The sequence below is a fragment of the Nuphar pumila genome, chromosome 1, assembly GCF_984573655.1.
Source record: "Nuphar pumila chromosome 1, dmNupPumi1.hap1.1, whole genome shotgun sequence".
Classification (NCBI taxonomy): Eukaryota; Viridiplantae; Streptophyta; class Magnoliopsida; order Nymphaeales; family Nymphaeaceae; genus Nuphar; species Nuphar pumila.
In genome coordinates, this window is record NC_143249.1 from 139467368 (window position 1) to 139485121 (window position 17754).

Here is a 17754-nt window from a genome sequence, read left to right on the forward strand (position 1 = left end):
TCAAAGCAATGATTGGTTCCAACACAAGCGTTGGATCCAAAAGGAAGTCACAGTCGGAACTGAAAACTCCAAACGAAAATATAATTGGAAAAACCTGAGTCGAGACCTGGATCTTTAGAATAAAGGTAAAATGGAAAACCCGAGTTTGAAAACTCGAATCTTCAAAGCAACGATTGGTTCCAACATGAGCGTTGGATCCAAAAGGAAGTCTGAGTCAGAACTCGAAACTTCAAACGAAAATATAAAAGGAAAAACCCGAGTCAGAACCTGGATATTTAGAATAAAGATAAAATAGAAAACCCGAGTTTGAAAACTCGAATGTTCAAAGCAACGATTGGTTCCAATAAGAGCATTGGATCCAAAAGGAAATCCGAGACGAAACACAAAACTCCAAACGAAAATATAAAAGGAAAAACCTGAGTCGGAACCCGGATCTTTAGAATAAAAATAAAATGGAAGACCCGAGTTTGAAAACTCGAATCTTCAAAGCAACAATTGGTTCCAACACGAAAGTTGGATCCAAAAGGAAGTCCGAGTCAGAACTCGAAACTCCAAACTAAATATAAAAGGGAAAGACCCGAGTCGAAACCCAGATCTTTAGAGTAAAAAGGGAAAATTGAGTTTGAAAACTCAAATTTTTGAGGTAACAATTGATCCAAATGCGAGCATTGGATCCAAAAGGAAGCCTGAGTCAAAACTCGAAACTTCAAAAATGGAATATAAAATGAGGCCCGAGTCGGAACCCGGATCTTAAAAGTAAAATTAAAAATGAAAAAAAAAACAAAAACCGGAGTCGGAACTCAGATGGAAAGGAAATAATTCCAACCCGAGAGTCGGATTCTGGATGGATCGATAAAAGGCATGAATAGATTCCGACGATCATGAAGAGATTCATTCAAGATTCTTGACCCAAGATGGTCTAAGATTTGAATTTATTTAGGGTGGTTTCAGGATTATCCCTTATCTTGAAGAAGATTAAAAATTGACAAATTTTAACAAAATTGATAAAATTGATAAAGAATTAAAAGAATTGGTAACAATTGGTAAAGAATCAATAAAAAATGATAAAATCAAGGAAGAATAAAGTTTTGACAAAGAATTGACAAATAGTCAATAAAATTGATAAAAAATGACAATAAAAATTATTAAGGTTTGACAAGAGATTTGGTGAGAAATTGGTAGAAATTTGAGGAAAAATTGATGATGGAAGACTTCAGGATTATCCCTTATCCTGAAGGAAGGACCTCGCAAGACGAGGTTCATGTTTATCCCTTAACCTGAAAGGGCATGAAAAGAATACCTTGAAGGCCGAGGTTCAGGTTTATCCCTTAATCTGAAAGGGTAAAAGAATACCTCAAAGATCGATGTTCAGGTTTATCCCTTAACCTGAAAGGGTAAAAGAATACCTCAAAGGCTGAGGTTCAGGTTTATCCCTTAACCTGAAAGGATAAAAGAATAAAGATTGATAAAATTAATAAAAAATTGATAAAACTTGATAAAAATTGATAGTAAATTGATGAAAATTTGATCAAATTGATGAAAAAAATGAATAAAAATGGATGAAACTAATAAAGATAACTGAAAATTGATAAGATTTGAGGAAAAAAGGGTTTGTCTGATCTTGCCTGCACATGGGATTTTTAAAGTGAGAGGAGGACGTTTATTTGAAAGACAAACGAGAAATCATTTTTGGGAAGAAGATCAACCACAAGGTTAAATTTGAAGAATGATCGACGTGGGGGCTGATCTTTTGACGAAGAATCAACACAAGGGTCGATTTTTGAAAAGACATCAACATGAGGGTTGATTTTTGAAGACAATGGTTTAAAACCAATTTTGGAAAAGAAGATCAACACGAGGGTTGATTTTTGGACAACAATTCAAAACCATTTTTGGAGAAGGAGATCAATGCGATGGTTGATTTTGAAAAGATTGGATCAAAATATTGAACTTATGGTGATCATGACGAAGATTTTGCAAAAATTTTCAAAATTTCACGATTTTGAGAAACCCTCATAGGGAATTTCATTTCTCTTACGAATGATGTTGGGATTGTCCCTCATCCTGAAAAGAATAGAAATTTAATGCGGCTTAATAGAAGCCGATGACAAAAAAGATTCTTGAAATGAAAATATAATTTTTTAAAAATAAATGCCCCAATATGGCAAAAGAAAGAAGTATTGAGCATCAAAGATATGAAAAAAATTGACATTTCATTGATAAGCAAAGCTGATAATAAAAACTGAATACTTATAAGTACTTTAACCAAAAGGTCACAAAACACTGGGCTGACTTGCCCCTACAAGGTGACTGACAAAAAGGGACAAAAGCAGAAAACTTTGGCATCATCTATTCTTTGAGTGATCCGAAAATGGCTCGGTCAGGACTGCAGGCTATTCCTCTCCTTCTTCTGGTACCAAGTTCTCTTTGTCAATTTAGTCCTGCATAATATTTTTGAGGATGAAGCAGCGTTCCGTATCATGCCCCTTTGCTTGATGGAACTTGCAGAAACAATCTTTCCATTTTCCCATGGTGACAGAAGGATCAACCCTCCTTGGAAGTTTGATCATATCTTTTGCAAGCAGGTATCCGAGAACCTCCTCGATTGGCTGACCTAGAGGGGTAAACTCGCGATCATAACCCCAACCATCATGCTTTGTCTTCTTTGGCTCGCCTTATTTTTGCCGAGTGCTAACCCCTTTCTGGGAGCTAGACTGAGCATGCTTGGTCAGGGGGATTTGATGCTTTTCTTCTTCGTCTTCAACAAAGAGATTCTTATCAATGCAATCTTGAACGATATTCTTGAAGATAAAGCAATGATTAGTGTCATGTCCTGTTGCCCGATGGAACCTGCAGAATTGTTTTTTGTATTTTTCAATGATCGTGGAAGGACTTGTGGCTTTTGAGAGCCTGACTAATCCCTTGGTCAACATGTATTCAAGAACTTTGTCAAGCGGCTCATCTAAGGGGGTGAAATATCAGTTATTGCTCTAGTCTTTGCGCTTTGGCTCCTCCTGATTCTTCCCCTTTTGCTGAGGACTAGATTGAAGCAGTCTATTATGACTTTCACAAAACTTTCCCTTTTGACCTCTAGACTCCTCTAGATTGCTGCTTTGATTGCCCTGGTTGCCTTTGTTGCTGCCCCTGCTGGTCTTAGAACTTCCTGCGCTGCTATTGCTATGGTTGTTTATTGGGAAGGCAACAGGTGCCTCTTCTTCAATGGGAGTTTTTTCGAAACTAGCTTCAGCTTGCTCAGATAATATCTCAACCATCATCTTTTTGAACAACCGATATATAGCAGGGTCATCCTCACTCTTGCTGTCCTGAACTCCCTCTCTGACAAACCTCTGAGAATCCATTTCTTACTCTCTGCTTGTATCTGAGGTGCTAGAGTGGTGCGATCTTTGATCTCGTCTAAACCGACCGACAATGCCAAAAGCTTTCTGCAGAATAAGGGAATGGTTAGAGCGCGGAAGAAGCTTTTAAAACAAAATTTTGAGAAAACGGAAGAATAAAGGACTTGGTAGACAATTTAAAAGGTTATCCATTTATCAGGGATTGGGTCATCACAAGACTTGTGATAATTGTGTTACCATTTTTGTGATAACTGAAAAATGTGCCTTGTTACCTAGGCGAGGTCATCAACCATGATAAAGGATATTGAAGAAGAATATGAGAGATATTTAAAAAGAATGTCCCATTATCAAGGAGGAGGTCATCACAAGAATTGCGATCAGAATAAAATTTGGCCCAAAAAGCTTTTCAGTGGAACAAAAAGCAAACTTTATTGACGATAGATTCAAAGACAAAGAGAGGGTGGACAAACAGTTTGCCACCACTCTTGATATTCAGTAGATACATTGGGTTCAGAAAATATAGAAAGAGAAATGAAAGAGTCCCAAGTGTATTTGGCTGCATGTATGCTCCAGACTACTGATCCGACTGCAGATCGAATTCTGGCATGTTGTCTGCCGGGAAACGAGTATTGATGCGAACCTGCCACTGCGAAAACTGTCTGAGACACCTCTCAAGCTGATAATCGATACAGAAGAAGGGCCCCAACAATCTGTAACGTTTGTCATGTGCATAAGTATAGCGAGGACCTGATTCCTGCCGGTTGAAGTAATCCAAAATGATCTCCTCCTGATGCAGACTCTCGATCAAGGCTCGATACTGAATGACTGACTTTGGCTTCTTACTGTTGAACCTGAATGAACTGGCTTCTGATGGTACGTGTCGCAAAAACCACGATTGCAGGGCATAAGTGCATCCTTCCACCAAGATGGTCTTTTCAAGAGCAAAGCGAGCCAAGCCTCGGTAGAGAAAGGCTAGGGCGGCCATAGAAACTGAAAGATGACGGGTCTGTTTGTTTCCCCATCTTCGAAAGAGTTGGACACTTCTGACATCAACAAAATTCTGACCGTCCTGAAAGAATGCTAATCCCACTGTGCATAGGACCATGGCATGTTGAATTCTGTCTTTAGCCACTCGGGACAAGGTGTCAAGTTCCTCGTAAGCTCCATACTTGCAATAGAGTCCAAATAGGTCAATAAACTGATTTCCACTGATCTCGGTGAGAGGCCAAGATCTGCTCTCTATTGCTCTGGCCAAAGCTTCTCGAACATCTACCCCTTTGATGTTGATCAAGAACTGCTGCTCGACAGGATCATCTGGCTGACCAACTGGTTCAGGCAATCCCATGATGTCATTGAACTTATCCATCAGTAGAGTCATCTCTCCCCATGGAAACCAAAATGTGCAGGTACGTGGATTCCACCGCTCTGCCATAGCATGAATCAGACTTTCGTTGATGGTCCGCTTGCCTACTGCCAATGCCATCTCCAATCCACAATCATCCAAGTGGTCTAGGAACACACATGAGAAGGTGGCGAACCAAGAATAATACCACCGAGGGAAGAAGAAATGAGTCTGGATAGCCCGATGATCCGGGGATCCAACACTTATTTGATAGAAGACATGATCTCTGGGAAAGACAACATCGAGAGAATTGGACGCCATTGGAATAATACTGGGGCAAAGAGGAATGAAGAAGATAAGATAGAATGCATGACTTACGGATAGATTTTTGAAGAAAAGAGGATAGATACATACCTAGAATTTTTTGAAAGATCGAGAGAATTTAGAAAAAAAGATTTCCAGGGTTTTGAAGAAAAAATGATCTAAAAGAGAAAAAGAATATAGGTAGAGAAATATACACCTGGGTGGTGAAAATAAAGAGAAATTTTGAATAATGTACCCATGGGTTTTGAAAAAGTTAATATATAGGGAAATACTAGAAAATATGACAAAATCAAAGCTCCACAAACAAGGTTGTGCATACAACACTCCCTAAAAGCTGACTCTAAATGCAATATTTGAAATGGCTTGTAGGACCTTAATCCTAACTCTATGGTTCAGATCATCTAATTCCAATCAAGGTACGCCAATATACTCGAGTCGAAGCTCGAAGTACGTGGCATAGAAATATTTCTCCGGTTCTAAGGTAATGGATCCCCAACATCCTTGAGCACCTACCAATATACTTCGGACTATGGCCCTTAAGTACGTGGTATGGGGACGTTAACTCAAATAAGTGGTCCAGTTGTAAGGCTCTCTCTCAAACTATGGTTCAGTAAGACAGCTTAGCAACGTGAAGACCAGGACAATATAGGTAGGGATGTTTTCAAAAACATGTTCAACATGCAATAAAACCTAGATGTCTCTAATGCAAGTCCTAAAGAGATAGAATTTAAATGAAGAGAATCATACACTTGCATACATTGTTTGCATTCAATCCCTAGAATTGAGGAGAGTTGTATTTCAGACGTAAGTCTAAGTGAGCATGCAATAATCTCCACAATATGGTCCTACCAAACCATACTTAAATCCTATATGCATTAATGTCAGTTGGGACATAGTCTAGGCCCCTAAGGTTTGCATGAAAATGAAGCTGACATTTGTAGAATAAAGACTTAGATAATATCAAAGCAAAACAAAAGGCATAAATTCGACCGAATGAAGACCAGTCCCATCACGGTCGTCAACTTCTGTGATTATTGCAAAATTTTTCCTCTTGTTTCCTTCTTTTTCTTTGCTTTCCCTTTCTAGCATTTTTTTCTTTTTTTGAAGGGGAATAAAAGACATAAAAGAAGAGAGAGGAGAAAAGAAAGAAAGAGAGAGAAATTCTTTTGCAAAGGTCTCACTTGACCTTAATTTTAAAAATATTTTGAAATTACTCACCTCTGTTTTAAAAATTTATGAAAAAATAGAGAGACGGGATTCGCTCGTCGGTACGAGGTTCGACCGTTCCTGGCGTCTTTACCAAAGGTAATCGAACCAATGATCAAACTTATGCCTTTTGCTTTGCCTAAATATTATCTAAGAATTTGTTCTAAGTATAAAATGCATAAAGAATCATGCTTGTGCAAAGCAAATGAAAAAAATGTATGCTTTTGAAAAAAATAGTTTAGAAATTTTGGGATTTTCCAAGTGATTTTAAAATAAATTTGATAATGGAGTGAAGAAATGATTTAAAGGGTTGAAATTGATTTGAGAAAGTTAGATTTTTGAATCTAACTTGGAATTTGAAATAGATCTGGAAGAAGAGACTTGAAATTCCAAGTCTTGGAATAATCAGAGTTTGGAAAAAATGGATTTTGAATTTGAAGAAATAAAAAGAAAAGGAGATTTTGGAACTTGAGATCGAATCTTGGAAAAAATGGAGTTTCAAAGTCAAAATGGACTTTGAATTTGAATGAATCGATTCTGGAAAAGGAATTCTTAATTTCAGAACCTGAAAGAGGAATTAAATTTGGATTTAGACTTAAGAAATAGATTTGAAAAATGGTTTTGGAAATAGGAATTGGAAATGAAACTGGGTTTGAAATCTGGAATCCTAGATGGAATTCGATCCAAAGTCTGGAATCCAAGATGGATTTGAATCCGAAATCTGGAATCCTAAATGGAATTGGATCCGAAGTCTGGAATCCAAGACAGAATTGAATCCAAAATCTGGAATCCTAAATGGAATTGGATCTGAAGTCTGGAACCCAAGATGGAATTGAATGTGAAATCTGGAATCCTAAATGGGATTGGATTTGAAAATCTGAATCCAAGGTGGAATGGGATTTGAAATCCAGAATCCAATATGGAATTAGATCTAAAATCTGGAATGGGGAATGGATTTCTAAAATGGGATTTGGATTTTGGAAATCCAGATGAAATTCAGAATTGGATCTGAGAAATCCTAAATCGATTTTGAAAGAGAGATGGAATTTAGGAAAAATCGATTTTCAGAGTGAATACCAAGTTTTGATATTAAGTATGATTTAAGATTCAGAATTTTGGAATCTTGAGAAATAAAGAATAAATCTTGAATTCAGACTTGAATTCTGAATTTAGAAAATGATCTGAAGTGAAGAATAAAACTTGATTTTAAAATTGGAATTTTTGAAATGAGGTGATGAATCTGGGAATTTCAAAGTTAAATTGAACTTTGAAATTTGATTTAAATTGAATTTTGATTTTAGAGATGAATTTAAAATTTCAAAGTTAAATTGAACTTTGAAATTGGAATATTGAATTGTGAAAAATAAGATAGAATTGAGAATAGGAAGATGAATTTGAATAAAAATTGAAAATTGGTTTGAGAAATGAAGAAAATATTTGAAAACATATCTCAAAATCACTTGGATTTTGAAATAATATGAAAAGAACTTTAAAAATATGATGTAATTCTATCCTAAATGATGAATGAATTAAAGAATTTTGGAAATTGGATATTGAAAAGCAAATTTCATTCTTTAAATGAATTGAAATAAAATTGAAGATATAATACATTTCTGACTATGGTCATATAATGTATTATAAGATAATCTATATTTAAATTCAGATGAAGAATAAAACACATTTTCGTGCCTTTATGAAGTTTGAAATGAAATTAACTCTCAATATATCCTGACTATGGCCATTGATATATATATTTTGAGTTAATTTCAAGTTAAACTCTGATAAAGGATGAAATATTTAGAAAATATGATGATTTTTAAAAGAGATCTAGTGTGGATCCGATGTTATTCCATAAAAGATGAAAACCCTAAGTTTTATTCGCATTTTGACTATGGCCATAATTGCAAATCATCAACTTAGGATTTAATCACCTTTTATTAGAATGGTGCACATGCCATTCATGTTCCCATTTGTGGATTTTTGAAAAATAAAGGCAAAATGATATGAAACAAGCATTTATAGAAAATATGCATGCTCATACATTCTAGTCTAATACAGGAAATGTAAATTCTCATTATAATCTAGCTATTATAATTCGAAATTGAAACTGAGATTACAATTTCTAAGCTACGAAGAGAAATAACCCTTTTCATACATTTCTTGCAAAAAGATAGAGTTAGCATGAAGCAAAATATCAACATGGAAGAAATTTTAAAGGGTTAAGTTAGAGCTAAGATGGATGTATAGTATGCCAAGTGAAAGTGAGTATATATATATATATATATATAATATCCTAAACGAACATGCATATGTATCTAACTATGCTATTCATACTAAATGCGGCAATGTATATATATTTAAATGAAATGCCTACGAGGATACATGAATGATATCCATGTTGAATATCAACTGAAAATATTATGGAGGATGCTTTGGCATGAGAATGAAAGGATAGAAAATTTATGCATATGCTATGGTAGTCATGATAACATGTGTACAAAATGTAGGAAAATGTAATGGATAGCAATTGGTAGGGCATAGGGAGTGAATTTCTCACAAATACTTATGCTGATGTGATGAGGCCTTAATGATTTTCTACACTATAAAATGCAGGAAAGGCATGACAATATATAGAAGGTAAGTGCTGGAGTGGGTGCAGGAATAGATGAAGTAGCAGTGTGGTAAAGTGGCTATGAAAGTGTAAATGAAGGGGTAGTTGACAGTGATGAGGTGTTACTGTTCGTGATGGGTAGTGAAGTGGGAGTGCAAGATGTGTATGGATGTGATAGGTAGGTGATGGATTAAAATGGATGGTTGGGTGATAAAGATGCATATATGATGGAGCTTCAAGGTATATGCAGGGTTAGGTGATGGGTGATATGATAGAATGTAAGGTAGCAGGGAGTGGAGTATGGCTGTATATATCGGGTATAACATAATGTACATCAGTGCTTGTGCAGTGAGGAGAATAACCGGGCATGGAGGGGCGCCTATGCAAAGAATGGTGGTGATTAAAGGCACTATATGTAGGTAAGTGACTGTGAAATCTACTGTGAAAGAACTGGTGGAAAATGGGTGTGATAGTGATTGGTGAAATGTTATAGTTGAGCATATGGATTAACATGCTATAAAGGATGCAAATGATTGATAAGGACTTGAACGCAGAGGAAGTAATGTTACATGGGGGTAACATGTATTTAGAGAAGGTGAAGAAATCTCTGCTGCTAATCGTGCTTAAATGAGAGTGGATCATTATAGCTCTGAACAACAAATCCACCCATAGAGTGGCCAACCAACATGTCTTTTCTGGGCGATTTTCTGGAGATGTCAACAACTTCCCTGAATTATGCATTCTGAGACTCTCTATATTGATTCAACATTAACTCCCTAATGTCCAACCATTTCCTCTTACCATCAATGGTCAAGACAGTCATTGTTGATAACTGGACATGCAGATCTCTGTTAAAACCGTCCCCTGTTCTTGTGAACAAATCACAGGCAAGAAGGGTAGATCCTACCTGTTGGTAGCATCCCAGCAGAGAATTGGTTGATCTCAATGCTGGTCTGCTAAGAAAACAAAGGGAGCTGATAGCTATCCCATCCAGTTCATGGGGAAGGATATTCAACCATATTTAGATTTGATAGCATCACTCATTTCGAATTCTCTGCTAAAGATCAGCATTCTCAAATCTTGATATACCACTAAGCATATTCTTCTTCAAGGTCATCATGAGACCCAATGGATGGAGGTCTATCAAGATGCTCTGGTATAACACCATCATCTCGGGTGACTCCAGAAAGTATTATGACACTAGATTCAATGTCCCTAGCTTGCCAAGATTTTAGACCTTTCTGTCAAGCAGACCTCACGAACAACACTTTCAGGAAGAGATATTCACATGATAGTATATCAAGCAATGCCATTCCACGATGCAGGGAAAAAGATTAAACAGATAACAGTAGAAGATGTAATACAGACAATTAAATGATCATGAGGTTTGATGCTATGAATTTATATAAAAGGATACATGCCATAAGCCTAACTATAACGACATATGTAATTGCTAATCAATATGGAGGCATGCATATATTAGGATGCTGAGACATTCACTGCTGTGATGCTAATACAGAGGAGATCTTTCACCGATGTTCAAAGATTTAGAAATTACTTTCAAAAAGTTCACCTTATAGGACACCCCTTGTTAGAATTGTATTTGTATCGGATATGGATCCGATATTGGATCCATATCCGAGCGTATGCTTTCCCCATGCTTGGGCGGTGGCATACTTGTAATCCTGTATATTTTTCATGTATTTTGTTCAGTAGTGTTAGATCCTATATATATCTTATTAAGAGAGGGTCACGATACTTTTAACGTGCCCTACTTTCCTTTTGGCATCCTCCTCTTCTCCCCCTCTCCTCTCTTCTCTTTATTTTGTATTTTCAGATTGAAGGCTATTCTCCAAAGCTTGAAGGCGCACTATCTTGAAGCCCTATTCAGATTCTTTCATGGTATCAGAGCAACCCACGATCGACGCCTGTTTCTCCAGCCACGAGCGAGTCTTCTCCAGCCACGATCGACGAACTACTGAGTTACGTCTGCCTTCTTCATCACGCCTGTCAACCAGGCCACGATCTGCTGAGTTTGATCTTCATTCTTCAGCCGAGTGCCTGATCCTCATCCTTCAGCCGAGTGCCTGATTCTTCAGCCGAGTGCCTGATCCTTCAGCCGAGTACCTTTGGAAACACAAATATTATATCAGCATAATCATGTCCACCCTCTCTTCGAGTTTTCTCTCCCAACTCATCTCCCAAAAGTTAACCCATTCCAACTATTTGATGTGGAAACGTCAGATAGTCCCTTTCATTAAGAGCCATTGTCTATATGGTCATATTGATGGCTCTACTCCAGCCCCGCCTGAATTGATTTTGGGTGAAACAAAGGATGCTACTAGTTCAGTGACTGCTATAGATAATATCCCTAATCCAGCATATGCCGTATGGATGGCACATGATCAGGTTTTAGTTGCTTATATTACTTCTACCCTCTCTGAAGAAGTGCTTGCAGGTATAGATGATGATATCTCAGCTTTTCAACTATGGAATACGCTTGCAAATACATACTCTCAAGTTTCAGAAGCTAGATATCTTCAATTGAAGCGTCAATTTCAAAGCATAAATAGAGGCTCCAGATCTGTACTTGAGTATCTCTATGAGATTAAAAATGTAAGCGATCAACTTGCTGTTATTGGCCATCCTATTTCAGACAAGGATAAAGTTCAGCAGGCTCTTAGTGGTCTAGGGTCAGAGTTTGATATATTTTGCACTGCTCTGGAGGTTCTCCCTGTCTTACCCTCTTTTGAAGACTTAAAGGCAAAATTGATCCAGCATGAGGCTTGTAGAGTTCACAGGCATGATGCTTCCATTTCTACTTCGCCCAGTATTTTAGTTACTTCTACACATGGTGTGTCAGGACAGCGTGCACATACTTGGGCTCATACATCCGGACAAGGAAAGGGTATTCTTCCTACTCCTCAGGGCAGCACTCTTGTTAACATGCCAAAGCGTATCCCTACATGTTTCTATTACAACAAGAGAGGACATGTTAAATCTGAATGTTGGCACAATCCTCAGAACAAAGCTAAGGGAGGTCGACGTGATCACAGGCCAACCCCCTCTATCATTTCTAGAGCGTCTTCCTCCTCATTCACGCCCGATGCACAACAACTCTTAATGACAACTATTTCTAATCTGAATCTCAAGCAAAATGATGATGGTGTCTGGTATGTGGATTCTGGTGCTGCCGCCCATGTGACTGATGATGCAGGTAAACTCTCTAGTGCATCTCCATATTTAGCAAAAGGTTCTGTAGTTACAGGTGATGGCACTCACCACAAAATTACTCACATTGGTAATGCATATGTTTCTTTGCCGCATACTTCTCTTCCTTTACACAATATTTTAGTCGTCCCTAATGTCAAGAAAAACATTATTTCAGTATCTAAACTCATTGATGACTCTTCCACATCAGTTGAATTCACTCCTTCCTCTGTTTTTGTCAAGGATCCTCTCACCAAGACGATATTCGCTGAAGGAATTCGTGAAGGCAACATGTACGTCCTCAAAGAAGCTCCTCCAGTGTCCAAGTCCAGTTCATCTGTTTCTTTTCCTATCAGTCCGAATGAAGTCAATTTGACTCAAATTGATATGCTGTCCATTTGGCATAATCGATTAGGCCATTGTAGTCATTCTTTTATTTCTAGCCTTGTTAATAATGGATTGTTGCACAAATCCAGTCTGAGACTTGTTAGTGAGTCAGGCATGTGCTCAAGCTGTCAACTTTGTAAGAGTCATGCCCTTCCTTTTAATTCCATCAATAAAAGAGCTTCTAAATTGTTTGAAACGATTTACTTCGATGTTTGGGGACCAGCTCCTGTCTCATCTCCTTCCAGCAATAGATACTATGTCATTTTTGTTGATTCTTTTTCTCGCTATACATGGATACACTTCATAAAACACAAATCTGAAGTGTTCCGTTTGTTTAGCCAATTTCATGCCCTCATCCAAAATAAATTTTCATCCAACATAGTGCATTTTCAATGTGATGGTGGTGGTGAATATTTATCATCTGAATTTACTGAATACTTGCTAAATCATGGCATCACTAGACAGATATCTTGTCCACACACACCACAGCAAAATGGCATTGTAGAACGCAAGCACCGACACATTGTAGAGACTGCCTTAAGCATGCTCCATGACACTGATCTCCCTATGACTCTATGGACTGAGGCATTTCACACAGCCGTTTATGTTATAAATCGATTGCCTTTAGCTCTTCTCGCAGGGAAATCTCCTTTCTTTCTTTTGAATCATGAGCATCCTAAGTATGATGAGCTTCGGGTTTTTGGATGCATTTGCTATGTTCATGTTGATTCCAGCCTCCGGAACAAACTTCAGGCTCGGGCTATAATGTGTCAGTTTGTGGGCTATGCAGACCATTATCGAGGCTATAGGTGCTATAATCCCCTAACAGGCCGTATACATATTTCAAGACATGTTGTTTTTGATGAACTCAGATTGCAGTTTCACACTTCTTCCAAGGCTATTCATGATTCAACGTCCAAACTATATGATCCATGGTTATGTGCTAATATCTTAGGCGATGGGATTCAACCGACCACTTTTCCAGCCCCTTCTGACAGTACTCACATTGAAGCAGAAATGTCTGATGCCCAGATGGATAGTACTCACATTGAAGCAGACATGTCTGATACTCAGATGGCTGATCCTCCTTTAGACAGATTTTCTGGCTTGGTTTATTCTCGTCGCACTCCTGCCTCTACTACTGATTCTGTCATTGTTCCTTCTCATCCACGAAGATCCACTCGAGTGAGACATCCCGTGGATAGATGGATAAGCTATAACACTTTCACTTTGGATTTTCAGCTTTTTATGACCAGTTTGCATAAACAGACTGAACCAAAGTGTTATTCTCAGGCCTCTCGAAATTCCCGTTGGATTGAAGCCATGAATGAAGAAATGGAAGCCTTGAATGAATGTCAAACATGGGAAGTCGTTCCACGGCCAAGGGATAAGAATGTTGTTGGGTCTAAATGGGTTTATAAAATCAAATATAAACCAGATGGCAGTATTGATAGGTATAAAGCTCGTCTTGTGGCTAGAGGTTTCACTCAACAACATGGGGAAGATTATGATGAGACTTTCAGCCCTGTTGTCAAGATGAGTACCATTCGAGTTATTCTCTCTCTTGCTGTTACTTTTGGATGGTCATTACATCAACTTGATGTCAAAAATGCTTTTCTTCATGGTTTCCTCAAAGAGGACATCTACATGGAACAACCACCAGGATATGCTACTAATGATTCTAATCTATGGGTATGCAAGTTGCACAAGTCATTATATGGGTTAAAACAGGCTTCTCGTTCATGGTTTGAAAGGTTCTCCCTTCACATTCAAGAAGCTGGTTTTCAGAAGAGTGCTCTTGATCATTCTCTTTTTATCTATCACAAAGGAGGGATCACTACTTAGTTATTGATATATGTGGATGACATTGTTCTCACGGGAAATACTTCCTCTCATATCGTCCAAATCAAAGAAGTGTTAGAACAACACTTCAAAATGAAAGATCTCGGGGACCTCAGATATTTTTTGGGTGTTGAATTAGACAAAATTGAGGATTCCCTCACTCTTTCTCAACACAAGTATGCCCTTGATATTCTCACATCCTCTGGTATGTCTGATTGTAAGCCCATTAACACGCCCAACATTTTGCATGCAAAGTTGAACGTTTCAGATGGCAGTCCTGCATATCCTGTTCCAACCCTTTACCGCAGTATTGTTGGGAAACTTCAATATTTGACATTCACTCGGCCCAACATTGTATATGCTGTCAATCAAGTTTCCCAGTTTATGCATGCTCCCATAGACACTCATATGGAAGCTGTCAAGCGTATCTTACGTTATCTCAAGGGGACTATTGGCGATGGACTTACTTATAAACGCATGTCTCCTACTGTGGATGGTCATATTATCTCTACTTACACTGATGCTGATTGGGGAAGCGATCTTGATGAACGCCGATCTGTTTCTGGCTATTGTGTCTTTCTCAATTCTAATCTTGTCTATTGGAGTAGTCGCAGACAACGCGCCATTGCAAAATCCAACACAAAAGCTGAATATAGGGCCATGGCTGCTGGCACTGCCGATGCTACTTGGCTTCGTCACCTCCTTGGGGAATTATCTCTTCCTATTGCTCAATCTTCCATGCTGGTTGACAATCAAAGTGCCATTAAAATTTCATTCAATCCCATACTTCACAGTCGTACCAAGCACATTGAGATTGATCAACATTTCATTCGTCAGAAAATAGAAGATGAGGAAATCTCCCCTGCATATATACATACTTCTGAACAAGTTGCTGATCTTTTCACCAAGGGACTCACTGGATCACAGTTTTGGAATTTGAAGAACAAGTTGGGCATGATGAAAACTCATGCACAACTTGAGGGGGGATGTTAGAATTGTATTTGTATCGGATATGGATACGATATTGGATCCATATCTGAGCGTATGCTTTCCCCATGCTTGGGCGGTGGCATACTTGTAATCCTGTATATTTTTCATGTATTTTGTTCAGTAGTGTTAGATCCTATATATATCTTATTAAGAGAGGGTCACGATACTTTTAACGTGCCCTACTTTCCTTTTGGCATCCTCCTCTTCTCCCCCTCTCCTCTCTTCTCTTTATTTTGTATTTTCAGATTGAAGGCTATTCTCCAAAGCTTGAAGGCGCACTATCTTGAAGCCCTATTCAGATTCTTTCACCCCTTTCTCTGATTAATCTAAGGCTTATTCAACATATCTCATGGCTTTAGTTATAGGAGGGAACAAACTCAAAATCTTTGCAAATCCCAGGATACAACAACTAGTCACGAGGCTTCTAGTAATGATATTCTATGGTTGCCTCAATTTTCTTCCCTTTTTTTTTGAATTTAATGTCATAACAAAGGGGAGAAAACAAAGCCTACAAAAGGGAAATATGAAGTCATTTCTTAGTCATACTTTAAAATGAAAATACAGAAGAACAAGGTGACACTTAAAACCACATTCAGGAGTTTGATGGGAATAGCACGCTAAAGGAAACAATTACCGCAAAAATTTCATCGCTAATCAATTTGTTTAACATATGATATCCAGAAGAGAAAAAGAAAAAAAAAGAAAAAAAAAAGAATTACATTATCAGCTCCCGCTTGTTAGTCTGAGGCTATACTGATGCTTATATAGAAAGGTTACAAATGTATGGAGTTAAAAGATAACACACAATGTCTCATGCTTCTTTCAGGTAGAATATCAATAACTGATTAGTAAAAGAAAGAAAGAAAGAAAGAAAGAAAGAAAGAAAGAAAGAAAGAAAAAAAAAAAAACAAAATTAAGACAGAGAATGAACTATGTTATTTATAGACAAATGGATGTGATGGAACATAAAGCGATGAATCGAACATGCGAAACATAACTGCTGGATGGTAAACTCGGATGGAAGGTGAGAGATTCTAAATCAACAACAGGTGATGATTTAGAATAGCTCTAGAGAGGTGGATGGGAATTGGTTTGCTTTCAGCAAACCAAATCTCGCTTCCTTTCTAGCCTAGAGCTGCCAGCACATCGTGATGGGTATTTAGGCTCTGCAGGATGTACATGTGAAGCACCCTCCCCTTTTTACATTGGGTTCAACTCCATTGCAGGACACCAGGTCAATACACAAGAGGTGAACCCGATATCGAACAACCTAATGCACAAAAGGAATGAGCGATGAATTATGCCAGAAAAGGATGATGCAGGCAAATAAAGATGAAATTGAATCAAACAGAAATGAAGTTATGCAGAGGTAGAAGTAAACAAAAACCCAAACAAAATTTAGTCATAATTGTGAAATGAGGAGCAGATGTAGGAATTGAACATTCCATTAATATAGCAAATAGATGGGTTGATCCTGCTATATGCAGAACGATACCATCATTTGTGCTTAAAAAGAAAAAAAAATGAGGGAGAAGAGATTCAAACCGTGAGCAAAGGAGACAAATTTTGCAAAGAATCCAAAGAGGAGAGAGAGACGGTTACTCACCTGTAGCTCTGTTGACGGAGGGTCGACCTTCGGCTGCTTAAAGAGGAGGCTCCAAGGAGCACGAAGATGGGAATTGAAGACAGAGAAGAGGGGATCAGAGAGGCTGAGAGGCGGATCAGCGCAATGGAGGGGCAGAAGCTGGATGGCGCCAATGGATGATCCCTGGATGACTCTTGATACTTGTTTACATAGGAAGCCGAAGAAGGATCGAGAAGGGAGAGAGCGATGGAGAGAGATTGAGAGCGAGAGAGAGCGGCCTCTGCGATCCCTTTGCAACAGAAAGTCGTTAGGGGCTTTTTCAAAGCATGTCCTTCAAATTTTCAAAATTTTCAAAACAAAGGCTCTTTTTGTAAGGTTTTTCAAAAAAATGGTTTTTAACAAAAGACGAAAAAAGGGGCTTTCGAGCTATTTTCTTTTTGTATTTCCTTTTTCCATTTGGATTTTTTTTCTTTTTCTTTGTAATTTTTGTATTTTTTTGTATTTTTGAAAATAAAATTCTAAAACTATGAGAAAACAAAGGATTTTGAAATATTTTTGTGAAATTTAAAAGTACTTACAAAAGAAAGGTTTTCTGAGGAATTGGGTTTTGATCTTTGGAATTTTCTTCAGAAAACGGGTTCAGATCCGGGTTTTGAAGAAATATTCAAGTTTTAGACCTCAAATTAAGAAATGCAGAGCAGCGGATCCAAATGGATATCGGATGGACTGTCTGAGCCTTTCAGAAATTATTTTTGGTATTTTTGTAAATTTAATTTAAAAAATTAGATAACGAGGCTTAGATTTGGATTTTGAACTAGATTCAGATCCTAAATTGAGTCAGATATATAAAATGAATTTGGATTCTAGTGAATCTGAGAAATAACTGGAATTTAGATTGAAA